The following is a 14737-nucleotide window of genomic DNA, read 5'->3' on the forward strand; positions in this document are numbered from 1 at the left end:
TCCCTTCTTCCTTTTCTTCCATCATGTATACCCAGTTTATTAAAATAAACTAACAATTACTACTACTACTACTACTACTACTACTACTACTACTACTACTACTACTACTACTACTACTACTACTACTACTGCTAGCTACTACTACACACGTGTCCTGTCCGTGCCCTTAATTCGGCATAGAACATCAGGACTAGCGACCGCACAGGCTGGCTAGGTATACGTGGGACTCAAGTGTTGAGCTCTCGTGTGACGCGCAATGCGGCCGTGTTTCTGTCGCCCAAAACTTTGACAAAAAAAATAATAAAACACTTTTTATGGGCTTTACTGTCGCCGTTCGGCTGAGCACGTCAGGGAGCGGTCTTTTCTTTTTCCAAGGACTAAGTAACGAAAAGGGCCAGTACTCTCGACAATTTTGCCGGTCATACCTAAACATTGAATCACATGTCCTGTCTCCCTAGCGGTTTCAACCCGTAGTAACCTACCTTACCTTCCCCATCCCCCTTCCCCTTTCTCCCCTCGTGCCTAGGTGAGGCGTGCAAATCTTGCGAATTTCCGCCCTCGGCAGTAGTATCTATTGTTGAGGAAATGGGAAGAGGCCGCGGGTATCGGAACTTTACGCGAACACCTCTACTGTTCCGCGGCCAGGAAGGAGTGGAAGGAAAGGCTTGGCAGTGACCGAGAGAGGGAGTAGTAGAGGGGGGGGGGGGGGGGGGACTGTCAATGGTAAAGACTGTCAACGTATGCGCCTAGACGTACACGCGTGGGCAACGCCATAGTGCACCGTGAGTACTGCGTGCGTGCTCGTCCGCATGCAAGACTCGAAACGCCAGCTTCGCTTCGCCGTATACGGATTGGAGAGGAGCGCAAAGGCTCCGTGCAGAACCGACACTGCGGAGGAGGTGGGGAGAGGGTTTCGAGCACGCGGGAACTAAAGGGATCCTCCTATAGGCAGGGAGGAGGGAATGGCCCGCGAGGCGCCGCTTGTTATGGGACGCTGGGGAAACGTAGAGCTGCAAGACCCCCCTCCGAGGGAAGATGGCGACACCCGCGGGAGCTATGCCTCGTTGTTACCTTCCGCGTCGCATGCCGTACTTCCGACTCGCAGCAGGCAAGGCGAGTCTTGGTAGTGCTTCCACTTCTCCCCCTCCCCCTTGAGAATTTACGTGCGATGTGTTGCTGGTTTTCGCGCTCGTTTAACCCCCCCCCCCCCCCCTCCTTCTGTCTCACTGTCTCTGCGCGTGTGTGACCTCCGTTGTCTTTAATTAATAGGAGCCAGATGGCAGTCTGGATGGGAGCTTGGACTGCACAGCTGTGACGTAAGCAAAGCGAATGAACGTGTGGATGACGAAGCAAGCAACAGCCTTCAGCGCAGTCCACCTGACGCATCAGCGTACGACTAAAGAGGATGTACGATAAGCGTTTTTTGAGATGTTTCTTTGCGTTATATTCCTAGGTGATTCGCTTGACACTGAGTCGATATATCGCCATGCTTTCAGCATTCCTGGCATAGTGATGTGCTCTGTAAAGTACCTATCAGAAAACCCAGTGGTATTGTCTTGTCTTTAATAAGCTTTCTTGTACTCTCTCCTCTGGACGAGCAGCGAGTCAAAAAGGATGTTGTCATGCAACCTGGTGGTATCGCGGGCCACTTGAAACAGTGTCATGTCAGACGAGTGTAGCGTTTGGGAAATCGAGGGCTAAGCTAGTTTTTGGATTCTCGAGTATCGCTCTGTAAAAACACGTAGTCGATAAGGAGACGCTGCAAACTGCATCAGAGAACACGAAGGTCAAACAAGGAGACCGAGGCAGTCACAAGGCGTTGACAAACCCACTAGTCCAACACTACGTTCTTACTAACGCAACGTAAATTAAAATTTAATTAAATGGTGGTGTTTTACGTGCCAAAACCACGATATGATTACGAGGCACGCCGTAGTGGAGGGCTTCGTATTAATTTCGACCACCTGAGGTTCTTAACGTGCATAACGGGACACCCAATGCACGAACGCTTTTGCATTTCGCCCCCACCTAATTGCGGCCACCGCGGCCGGGATTCGATACCGCGGCCTCGGGCTAAGCGGCGCAACGCCGTAGCAACTACTCCTCCACAGAGGGTGACTAAGGATACGTGTAGCAGGCACTGCTCCGGAGAGTTTTACAATGTAAATGGTTTAGGAACGCCATTAACACCCGGCGGGCGTTCCCGTGTGGGAGAGGCCGGGATGGCTGACGTAAAATCGGGCCCGTCTCGTTCCCGAAGGGTTGAAAGTTGATTTCCTGCTGACTGACGTTTGTCTGGACGGTTGCTCGGTTTGGTCACCTATAGGCTAAATCAGTTGCCCCTCTTACTTTCATAGGTATTCAGACTGCTGCTAATAACAATCGAGTAGCAGAAGGTTGAATCGCAAATTGAGACCCACGTGCTAGATCGATGAGGGGTGCCAGTGTCAACAGATATCATTTCGTTCCAACTGTGAGAAGCCACTCAACCGGCTCGTGCCTAACGCGCGAGAACGTCGCGTGTGTCGCAAAGTAAAACACGAACGTGTCTCTGTCTTCCGTGCTGGGCTCGTTCTGCAACTGAATTACCAAACTCGCCATGCTATACCCTTGTTGTGAGAGCTGCCTCAACCACACCCAGAACGTGGCGCCTGTTCGCCAAGGGCTGCACCTACCAGCGCTACTATAGGCACCGAATTCCTCGGGACTTTCCAGCTCGAACCTTGAGAATTCCTGGCAGCTTCCCGTTGAACGATTTCTTCGTCTTCTTACACGTCTTCGTATGCAAAACGGGAGAAGGGATACCACGAGCACGTGATAAGCGCATCCCGGATTCGCGCCTGCGTTTCGGGACGCGAAATGCTCGTCATGCCGGCTCGCACTGACGGCGCAAGTTAAAGCCTTCCTCGCCTCGCGAGCGCCAAAACGACGAAGGCTCGCTCGCTCGTCAACTGCTGCTGCTGCTGCTGTTACTGCTGCTCGTGCGTGCACGCGCGAGCCCGCTCTAATGACACGCACGTCTCGCGCAGCCTGGCGCCTCATCCAATCCTCGGTAATCTTTTTCTGTCTCGCGCTCACTCGTTCCTCCAGAACGTGCACGGCTGTCGTTAGGGGCTCTCGCGGAATTTCCTTTAGACTCGCGAAACGAAAAAGAACGAATATATGGTGAGATAATGCAGAGGAAGCGGACGGGATAAGGGGGAGTGGAATGGAGGGGGGGGGGGGGGGGGGGCGTTAGAGGTAGCACTGTGCTCACTTGGCTATGTGCACCGTGCACCAACCACTGCACTAGCGCAGTACCTCCTGCACCCCCCCCCCCCCTCCCCCTTCCCCTTTCTTGAGGAGATGAAGCAGCGAGCGATGAGGAGCCTTGCGTGAGTTGAACGACGGGCAAACTTTGGCAGGAAAACTCGCTGTACGCCTAAAACGGAGTGAAAAAGAAAAGAAGGGGTGCTTTTTCTTATTCCTTTTTTTTTTTTCCTTGTGTATTTATTAGGCGCCAGCTAAAGGGACCAGTGGAAATCGGTGCGTTCGGGCGTTTGTACGAGAAATGGGAGGACGGACGGGGAGAGGGTGGAATGAGGGGCTTTCGAGAAGCCCCGTAGGTTGTTCGTTCGTACGTGTGTGTGTGTTCCGGGGCGAAAAGTGCTCCGTTAATTCGTCGTTGGCATTTGGGGAAAAGCGCGCGCGCGCTGCGTGAAAAAGAATGAAGAGGGAATGAGCGGCGACGAAAGACGCCGTAAAAAAAAAGGCTGTAAAGAAAGAGAAAGGAAAGAAATAACTAAATAGAGAGCGCGATTAAGTAAAAGAGCGGACCAGTGCCGGGCGCTGTGTAAAACTCTGGAGATAACTGGAGGAGATGGAAAAGAAGAGAGCGGACGGCGAGAAGGAAAGAAAAAGAAAATTAAAGCAGACACTCGTGGAACTGCTACCAGACGAGGCCGAAGGAAAAGAGAGAGGCAGAGATGCCCTTTGTGTTTGGAGGAGGGCGCGCAAGCAGGCCTCCCTCGGTGTACGCACCACGTAAAAGCTCTGCAGGCTCTCATTTTTTTGCTCGCGGTCCTCTTTTGAACTGCCAATTTAAGGGAACGTAACAGGAGGGGGAGAGAGCTAGGACGGATTCGAGTGTTGGCCCGTTTAGGCAGCAGGAAAACGAGTGGTTCTTCGCCATTTGTGTTCCTTTTTCTCTTCTTCCGCTCCCTGCTGTCATTTCGTTATTCGGCAATGGTGCGGCGACGCAATGAGGCGGCGAAAACGCGAGAACGCGGTTTTAACGAACGGCCAATGAGCGGGCGTTCATCTCGCACACCCCGCCGTCCTCCGCTCCTGTCGAGCAGTACAGTCGCGGAGCCGTTCATCTGCGGCGTTTTCCTAATGGTCCTTTATGAACGTGCACCGCGGAAGTTTTTAAATGCTGAGATTTTTGGCTTCCTCCTTCCCCCCCCCCCCTCCTTTGTCCTCCCCCCACCTCAACTCCTTACAGGAGCTCTCATTTGATCGTTCCCAGAGACGGTCCCCCATTTCGGCCTTGCTCGCAGTTCGTGTCTGTCGGCAGAGTCGAGGCGAAGTGAGCGAGATTGAGCGATTAAAAAACGGTCCGGGGGGCTCGGTTGGAGCGCCCGGACCACCGCCCGAGCTATGTTGGTACGGGGGCAGTTTGTTCTGGAGCTGTATAGCTACGTAGCTTGCGCATGCTGCGAGCTGCCGTTTCGCGTGTAGTTGACCTTTTCCCGACCTCAGCAGACTCGAGTATACGGTCATTTCCAGGTACACACACTCCGATGCTGACTGCGCTGTTGCCGACTGGTCACGTCTTCTCGGCAGCTGACGCTTCGAGATGGTTTGAAATGGGGTGGGCTGCAAGTTACAGGTTGTCACCCCCTTGTGATATACGGTGTACTTGCTGGCGTACAGCGAGGTGAAAGAAGGGAACGAGAATCGTGCCAGGGTTGGAGCGCTTAACTGTCCGCCCCCATTCTCTTCGCTAGTGAAGCGGTGGTAGTTTATTTCTGACCGCGGTTGTTATCACGATGCAGGGCCGAAATTCACAAAGCTTTTCGTACGTAAGTCCTCTGTGCAATTGGCTCGCCGCCTTTGCTAATAATATGTCCAGCGTCAAGACTGGCTGAAATTCGCTCTTACGAACAATTTTTTGCGTAAGAAAGCTTCGCGGATACGGGCCTAATTCTCTCTTGAAGCGTGAGGTTTTAGAAACCATGCAATATCCTGGCTCAGCGTACGGCGCGTGAGCTCTTAGTTGCCTGCATTTTCGTACCCGCGTCAAGCAGCCGCTGTAAACTGAAATACGCTCTCCATAGAATTGTAGAAACACCCTCGATCGCCATGAAATACTGCCATGGAATCTAATGAAGACGCTCTCGAGTAAGCCGCGGTGATGTGGACGTCACCGCTTTCGTCACACCGGGCTCGGCAATGGAAATTTCAGTCCTAGTAGCATGACGTCATAAAGCAGAGTGCACAGGCCTGCTATCTATAGGAGGCGTTGACAATGGGAGTAAAACGAAGGCGCAATAAGGTAGGGCATGGGAAAGCCCTCGTGATAAACACGGCTCTACAACGATAACAATTAGCTCCGTTTGCTCCCCCTCGAAACGCTTAACATGTCACCAGCGCTGATTCGCCTAGCTTTCGGTTCGTTTGTTTCATAAGCGTGTATATACTTGATAGATGTCTTGCTTTCTGTGCCGGTGAAGACAGTGTAGCGCCACTGTCAGCAAGGATACTTTCGCATAATAGCTCGTCTGGTTTAGTTAGTATGTATCGGAACTCGTTAACCATATGCTATAGCATTTATGTAAGAGGCTAAGCCCTCGTTTCCAAGATCACTTGCGAAACGTAACATGCTTGAAGCGATCACCGGACATACGAACACAATCAAGAATGCCGCGTCGCTTTGGCGTGAACTGATCTCATCTGTGCCCTATACAAAATTGAAGTATAGAACTGTGTCGGCTAGTTATAAAACGCTAACCTCGTGATATATATATACATTTGTATCGATAGTGCAGCTATTTAGAGAAGGCTCTCTGTGAAAGAAATTGTGTGCAAAATGCAAATTGGTGCGTGTAAAACAACTCGCTAAAATAATGTTTTCTGTGCAGAAACTGGCAAAAACGTCGCTATTACAGGTCGCCGAAAGCGACGCTGAACCCAGACTCGGCCTGGCGGTGTGGTATCGATGCTTGCTGCTTCACATGCGTAGTGTTTGCTGCGTGCTGTTGCACTTAGAACACGCGTTTACTCGTGTATTTTAAACGCAAATAGCATTGCGACATCTCGCGACGCGCCCCGTGTGGTTATCGGATTGACGTCATATCAGCCTTATCACGTAAGTGCGCGGCGCACGGATGGGTGCCTGTCGCCTGCTACAGTGCAGTCTGAGCGCTGATTAAAATCTGTTTGGTGGCTAGCCATGCGGCTTTATCGCAGTTACTTTGATTTACTTCATTTGCCATTGGCTGGCACGTAACTTTCCCTAGTATTATGACCGGCGTCAGGATTGGCTGCAATTATGCTTACGAACAATCCTTACGTGAGAGCTCTTTGTGACTATATACGAGCTCTCTGTGAATTTCTCAGCAAAGCAAATAAGTGTCATTCTGAATTGGTGGCAGCTGCAGCAATCGACAAGCGAACTTCCGCTTTTAAAAAACGGGTTTCGTGATAAAAAAGAGAAGAAAAAAGACGGTTACGCTGGTATTGTTTCTATAAGATAACATTCTAGTCAGTCCTGATTCTGAACATATCAATAGGCAAAGCGGATGAGCAAGGAGTCGGACCAAGGGCGCTTGCGAAGGAAAAGCACTGTGAATACGGGCCCACTCATTAAAGCGCGAACAGAGAATTGTAGTTATGCTGGCTAAAACGAGAGGCCAAATTCGTAAAGCTATTCGTTTGTAAGCGCTCTTTGGCAGTGGCTGGCTGCGTTCGCTAATTATGGGCCTGAAAATGCAATTGGATGACATAGTCTCTTATCAACATATACTATAACTTCAAGATATTTCGTAAATATGGCTCGTGTTTAGGATGATTTCATTGCAACATATGCAGTTATTATTATTATTTTTTTTACTTCATCGAATCGCACTCGCAATTATAAATCGAAACAACGGGTGGTTTCTAAATTTATAGAGGTAAGACATATGAGTGAGTCGTACAGTTCGTAGGAACAAGATGCTAATTTACGTTGGCCTAAATATACTGGCATTTTTTTTTTAGTTTTACGTAATTAAAAAAAAAATCGCCTGTTGCAGATGGCACAATTCTTGTCCTTGAGCTGGATGAATTTGAAGAGGCGGACATTATTACTAGCACGAAAAATTAAAACACACATTTAACTAATTAACAGAGTGAACTACTTAATTGCTTTACGGCACATATTGCAATTTGCGAATCGTAGCTGGTGAGTCTGCATGCACGCACCCACTTGAGATGAATTTCCAGGATGGCACCACTTTCAAGATAGTGTTTCCCAAAGTGTGAGAAGAAATAGATGGGCGTTCTATTTACTTTTGTGCTTCAATGCGTGAAAGAGCGTTTTATTTAAAAAAGTAAGTAGACCAACAGTGCATTTTTATGGCGAGTTTGATGGCGCATATCTCTAAATTCCAGTAATTCATTCTAAGTCGATACGCCTAACAAACTCACCGGCTAGAATTCGTAAATTGCAATACGTGCCGTAAAGTAATTAATTAACAAGTTAATTTGTGAAATTTTGCTAACTATTTGCATATGCATTCCGTTTCTTTGTGCAAGTAATTTCTGCCTCTGAAAACTTGTTATTAGATCTGCAACAGGCGATTTTTGAAAATTGCATAAAACAAAGATGATCACCCCGTATATATAGCAGCACTTGTATAATACTTCCCGCGCCGTCGGTTGCGCGACGTCTTTCGTTTCTTTTTTTACGCAATACCGTTTTTGTTTTCTTTTTAGTATTCCTGAAGGGTTGCACATTCGCTGGGGAGATTTGCAGTTTGTGTCACCAAATGCTCCGTGTGACAAAGCGCGTGTGATACTAGCGGCTGACAATATAACCAACGAAGAGTCCTTACAGTACTGAGTTGCTGTAGGTACGAATAGATAAACAAACAAATCCATGTTAAAGAGACGGTGAACATGCCCATCTGACGCGGAATATTGTTCCTTTAATATCTCACTCAGATAGTTTGAAGTTTTCTTTGTTGTCATTTGCTACTCAAATTTAGAATAACCTACATGCTTCTTAGCGGAAATTGCTACCTGATCGTTTTTTGAAGGAACTTCCTTTGCACGTGATATGTTCATTGTATGTACGTTGTATTAGTAGTGTACAAAAGCAGGAGGCAACTTTATTTCTAAATAAATAAAAATATTGAAACGCACTTCTGCAGGAAGTTGCGCAAGTAGGCTATATTGGCAGGACGTTGTATTGTAGTGATGCTACATTGCTTAAAGTAATAGCACGATAATAAAGTTAAAAGAAGGTGGTAAACGCAAAACATTGGCCCCGCGGAATTCAGCGTTGCAGTTTAGCGGGCATTTGAACTATGCCGCGGGCAGTGTCATCTAGTTAGTTCCGTACGCGAAGCTCTCGCCGAGTTCGCGAATCACGAAGATATAAAACACATATCGTGGAAAAATATTTTGACGTGCATGCATGGCGCAGACATTTGTCAACACGTTAACAATGACGCATGAAAGCAGCATGCTATCTGAAGTCACTTCGGTTAAACCAAAAGTACCATGCGCGCGGTAAAAGGAGGGGGGTGGGGGGAGAAAGAGAGAGAAGCAGAGGCTGTGACACAGCTACGGATCTCGTCCGAACAATGTGGTGTGTTACTATGTGTCTATGCTGTTTGCTGGTCGTCATACGGATGTACTGTATACACCACTTCGAAGATTCATTTGGAAGTCCCGTGAGGTGTGTGCTAGGGGCCCACGGCGTGACTTCTGTCGTGATTAGAGAGCTGCACACGCAAACGTCCGCGCTTGCACGTCGCATCAAAAAAAGATACACTACTGCCCCGATGCCCGTTAGCATTTTGCCTTTGCCAGCCGCATGGCATTCGCTTGCAGCGGACGATAGATAATCCTGGCAGTGCTGACCTTCTGCCAAAAAGTCAGGTCGTCGTCCAGAGACGAGTCCGAGCAACCTTTGCGAGGCAAAAAAGGTCGGCCGCGTCGCGTCTTCGGCATGCTTCGGGGGTTCAGTAAGCAATTCTTCGCGGGACCTTCTTTTTTCGAGGGGCCGGCCTTTCTGCCGAGGCCGTGGAGAGTCAGCCAGCCGGTGCGCTGCGCTCGCACGCATGTCGGCGGACTCGGCGTGTCTCCTAGCGACAGGCAGGCAGGTTCGAGGCAGAAAAACTCAGCGGGGTGCCCGGCTGCTGAACGCTGCGAGCCGGGCAGCACGCCAGGCCAGCCTCGCCAGCCAGCCCAGCCGGAGAAGCCTCCTCCTTCCCTTCTTTCCAATCTCCGGTTCGCCCGCCCCTCTAGGAAATGCCGGTCCCCCTCGGTCTGCGCATGCTCCGAAAGCCTCGCCTCCTCGCCTACGCTTTCTGTTCCGTCCTTTCCGTTTTATTTTGCCTTTTTGTGGCTCCCTCTGTTCGTGTTTTATTTTTCGTCTTTGGCTATTGTGGTTACTACGCTTCCCCCTCCGCACGGCCGTGCGCGGCGTTGTTTGATGTCTTTTTCCTCCGCTGCGCGCCCTCCTCTCCCTTTTGTCTTTCCCCCTTTCCACCTAGTCCTCATCCTCAGCCGACGCTATTATCGAAACCTTTTCGAGCGGTGCTTTGGCTGCGTGCTTTCTCGCCCTTTCCATCTCTCTCTCTCTCTCCAATGTTCTTTCCACTCACGTGGCCCAGCTTGCTCGCGGGGAGAGGGGGTCATTGCCACAGACGCTCCCTGCACGCCGTTGTGGAGAGGAGGAGTAAGAGAGGGCGAGAGTGAGGAGGCCGAGGAGGAATGTTTTTCTGCCCGGTTGCAGCACTGCCCGGCGCCGGCGTGCGGGGCTGTGGTGCGGGTTCGCTCGTACGAGCGATGTGCCGCCTCCGCGCCGCGGCAGCCGATCTACGGTCGTTGCTGGGTCGGTGGGTCGCCATCGCCGTAAAGCGCGGCGCGTCGCTTCAAATTCTGAAGCCCTGCCGGCTCCCAAACCACTCTGCCGCGCTTACACACCCACCTTCCTCCGTACGCACACACACACAGTCCAGTGCACCTTCTATTCGCCATTTATTCGGTCCCTCTTTCAGTGAAATTCCCGACCAAACCCGCGTTCGGGCAGCAGATTTCCCTGAAGACCCGGCTATCCCCCGTTGTCCGTTCTGCACTGGTCACGCACTGTGAGGGCCAGTAGCGATGGGAGCTATTCATTACGAACACTTCTCTCACGCTCTCTCTCTCTCTCTCTGTTTACTTTATTATTATTTTTTGTGTGTGTCTGTGTTCGTTTTCATCGTCATTCGCTGGTTTGAACGCACGCCATGCACTATCCGCTCTCGAAGCGCTGCTATTGCGGCTGCGGTTGACCACTTTCTCAACGTCCGCGTGGGCCTCGCTAACCGCAGGTAAAAAAAACGGCGGGTTGTCTTGCGGACGGATGTGTATTACGCGGTCGCGAGTAGAATTCGGGCTTCTCGCGGGGTTGTTGTCTTTTGCTTTTGCTGGCCGTCGAGCTGCGCCGCCCCGATCATATTTGTCTTTCGCGCTCGGTGGATGCAATCGCCGTTTCAGCGTATATAGCCGGTGTGTCTACCGTGCGCCAGCGGAAGCACCCCCGGGGACCCTCCTGAGCGCTCGCCGCAAAATCAACGGCCGTTTCGCATTAGTCTTCTGGCCGCTTCGCGCGGGCTTTTGTCCGTGTGTGGCAGTGCCTGGGAGGCGCTTCGGCCGTCACGCTTCCGGCTCCGCAGCTGGGTACCGAGAGCACCGAGAGAAGCTGCGGAGAAGCGAAGGCGATGGGTCTCGAGCGTCGAGCGAAAATAACGAGTGAAAAGAACCGTCTGGCACGTACAGGGTGTTAATTTGACTGCCGGAAGCGCACTGGGCGCGAGAAGGTCGCGACGCTCTGATGAGTGCCGCTGCGGTAATGGAAGCAAGCTGAGATTGCTGCGTGGTTATGGTCTCGAGTGTGAGCGTAGCTAACGTTAAGATAATGCCTCGCTGCGAGCGCGCACCGCGTGCTTGTTTTTGCCCTTTTCGGTCGAGCATTCTGCGTAGCGGATCTTCAGAACAGTCAAACCTTTATTTAGAACGAGGACACTCTCCGGGAATAGTTTGCCAGAAGAGAAGGGTGCGCCGCGTTTGCGTTTCAGATTCGTTAGCAAGTGTGGTGTTTTACTACATTGCCTGTATTTTCCGGTTATGCGTTCTTTTTTTTTTTTTCCTACGGGCAGCCAGATGTTGTGATACGCATAAGTTCGCTCTGCCCCATGCCAGGGCCTACGTGTTTTGCGTAGCAGGTAGTAAAGGAGAACTTTGACTTCACTGCACTCGTGCGCGATCAAATAAGGAGGCGATAGCCAACGTACCATGCCTCCGCATTCTGATGTCTTGTGGCCGTCTTTCGATGACCTCTGGCGTGTTTTCGACTTTTGCTGCGTCGTACACGCTTCGCGCCTTCCGGCAACCATCAATCCCCGCCTTCAGATGATCTCCGCATTCCTTCGACCGGTTTCGCTCGCTTGCGATTAGCCGTAAGATTCGTTCAAACCCCTTGGACCGCGTACCCGAACGTGACCGATGTCGCATCTCCTCATCCGCGCTTGTAAAGGAGGAGACGCGCGGTATGTATACGACTCCGATAGTTGCAGCTTGTTGGGACCTGTTTAAAACTTGTTCGAATGTGGTTGTTAGTGCGGCTGGTTGCAAGTCAGATAGCACGAGGAATCGTGTATCATGTATTTCCTGTTTAAAGGTCTCGTGAATCTGGGTCCATGCTTCGTTAGCGCCATAAAACACGACAATTGACAGGGAGGAGACAGAACACGAGCTTGCCCTGTCTCCTCCCTGGCTGACGGTTGTCGGAACTAGTGAAACATGATTCTAAACCTAGTAGTACTCTTACTTGTAGATAGCTCGACAGGGAAGGTGTATTCTAGAACGTGGGTCCGGTATTTCAGTAGGCTTCTGTCAAAGTGCCGAGCGCATCTCTGTGCGATGGTCACTATTATGAGAGGCTAGAGCACGCGAACGATAGCTGTCGAGAAAACACTGCCACTTGCTTACGAGAAGTTTTGCGATAACGACTACTCTTGTCGTGTGCGCTTTAACATGAATTCGCATACTTCAGGGTAACTGCTGTTCCCCGTCTTTAGCCGCTGACTTAAAGCGGGTTTACAGTTCGTTTTGCGAGCGCACAGTGCTTGGCCATCTGCTGGAAAGCAAGTCTGTCCACTCATTCAGCAAGAAGGATACTCCGGCGGAACGAGTTCAGAGCACGCGGGCAAGCGGAGGGTGTCTGTGTGTGTGCGTGCGGGGGGGGGGGGGGGGGGGGCATGCGCGCGCTCATCTCCCATCGTGAAGGCCTCGGACCACGTTTGGGGGCCCACATAAAACGCACGGTTTTCGTCGGTATACAGTGGCGTCTCGGCGTCCTTCCTACTGCCGTTTCCAAACGCCGTTGAACGCTGCACCGCACGTGTTTAGGGATGGTCGTGTGCCTAGACCATGCCGTATACGGTATATAGAAATCCTCTAGAACCAACCTTACGATGGAGTTCTAGACAGACCCCGCCTTCCCTCGCTGCTGTCGGATCCGCGCCTTTGTTCTGTGCGCTTCGTTGCGCTGTGCCGGAAATAATAACAATAAAATAAAGAAGAAAAAGAAGGCGAGAACCGTGGAAAGCGAGAAATTTCCGCAGGCGGCCCGGAGGCAAGTGCGAAGGGCGGTGGCGCAGCCTGTACTTTTTTTTTTTTTTTTCTCCAGCTCGACAACGTATAGTGTACGCGTATACCAGGCGCCCGGGGATCTGGTGCTCCCTGCATGCTGTTGTTGGCCGAAGGCGGCTGGAATGTCTGAACGGTCGGCCTGCATACTTTATGAGCCGTAAAACGCGCGGCTTTGGCTGCTGCGTCGCCGTTTCACTCTCTCTCTCTCTCTCTCGCTATTGCCAGTTTGCCGGCTATACTATATAATATATGTGTATATACGGCTGATCGTGCGCCAGATGCGGCGGGCTGAGCTCCTCCTGTCCGTGCTCTATCAGAGGCCACCCTCTCTCGCGCTGCACTGAAAGAAAGCACGCGTCTAGTGAGAGGGACGAGCTTAATGTGGGGAGGTTTCTCATTTTGACGCAACCTGTTTTCTCTCGTCGTGGTCTTTAGTTGAGCTCGCGGACGTCGGTAGGGGCGGTGAATCACATCAAGTCGTGTGTGCACTTGCGCCATTGTCCAGAGAAATAAAGTCACGAGCATTATTTGGCTTATCATTGTCTCTCTTATATTTATTTCTGTTTGTTGGGGAGTTTCGATGTCGTAATATCGGATACCGCGCAGGTTTAACTCGCAAGCGGATCCGCCTAATGTTACCGACGTTGAGAAAAGAAAGAAAGGCGATAAGCACTGAGTGTTTGTCCGCAGCCCACCACACGTATCGACCGCTTTGCAGTTCGGAAAAAAGGTACCCCGACAAGCTCCCGGTTCTCCTCAGAGAAATACAGCGTGCAAGAAAGACAATGTTCACGGCGTCTCTGGTTGCTTAGTTCAAGTTCTCTTAAGCTACCATAGCTACTTTATTGAGTTCGACCTTACCATGCCAGACAAATTCTGATAAGATTGCTGTTGGAATGGCGAGTACTGTTTCACTCGGTCTTGGTATACGTACTGTAATCGATGTTGTGGGCCCATGCCGCGCCGTAGCTGTAGTTAAAGGAACACATTAAAGTCCGGCATTGAATAAGTTTGGACTGGTAAATTGCTCCTCCAAAACATTATTTTGATTCATTTGGCGTGAAAGAATGGCTATTTATTACTGGAGAAAATTTAATCCACCTGGTGTTCTTTAAGCTGCATCCAAAGCGCGATATACGCGGGTTTTGCCTTTCGCCCTTGTCGCCATGCGGCGACAGCGGTCGGGCATCGAACCGGCCACATCGTGCTCAACAACAGAACGCCATACAGTCGAACCCGGATATAACCGAATTATTGTGTATAACGAACAGCACTAAAATCCCATCGAAAGATTTTGTATAATATTTTTATTTTTATATCGAATTACCTATATATCGAACTTGTTTGTGTGATCCCCTTCAGATTCGATATATCCGGGTTCAACTGTATATCCACGAGCTGCAGGTACGAAAAAGGACAAGAAAGATACAAGACGAATGAGAAAATGCCACTTGGAAGCGGGCGGACTGACCCGCGTTTAGATCAATATTCAGATCAACTGAATACTCGTCTGCCGCCGTTAACTCGGGAGCACTGCGTTTCGTCGTACCTTGTGTTGGTTCGTTCATGACGCCCGGTTTTTCGAGTTCTGAATGCATGCATATACGAACAACTTCGCTGCGCAGCAGAGGCAGCAGCACCGCATGCATCTTCAAGGTGGAGGAAAAACAACAACAACAAACGTGAACCCCCTCCCCCGCTCTCACCCCCTCGCAGCCGCTGCGTTTAACTGTCGGTTCGCGTGTCCTAGAGACGTACTCACACGTGTTGTGTGCGCGCGGACCGGCGAGTCCGGAAAGTGCCGGGTGCGTGCTTTCTCTACCTTCTTCGCTGGCCCGCGTTGTCGCAA

General features: G+C 50.7%; 1 protein-coding gene across 29 annotated transcripts in view; it reads left to right on the plus strand.

The window, feature by feature from the left end:
* The window catches only part of LOC119445208 (polyhomeotic-proximal chromatin protein-like), a 199065-nt gene that overhangs the window by 19156 nt on the left and 165172 nt on the right, over positions 1-14737 (plus strand). The window contains exons 2-3 of one of the 29 annotated variants that reach the window (XM_049664270.1): positions 1270-1407; positions 7957-8093. The exons of 27 other annotated variants lie outside the window; for them this stretch is intronic. The gene's annotated coding sequence lies outside the window, so the exon portion shown is untranslated. The remainder of the gene's footprint in view (positions 1-1269; positions 1408-7956; positions 8094-14737) is intronic. One more of the 29 variants, XM_049664269.1, reaches the window with a different exon arrangement.

Source organism: Dermacentor silvarum, chromosome 3, assembly GCF_013339745.2.
Source record: "Dermacentor silvarum isolate Dsil-2018 chromosome 3, BIME_Dsil_1.4, whole genome shotgun sequence".
In the NCBI taxonomy this organism is placed as follows: Eukaryota; Metazoa; Arthropoda; class Arachnida; order Ixodida; family Ixodidae; genus Dermacentor; species Dermacentor silvarum.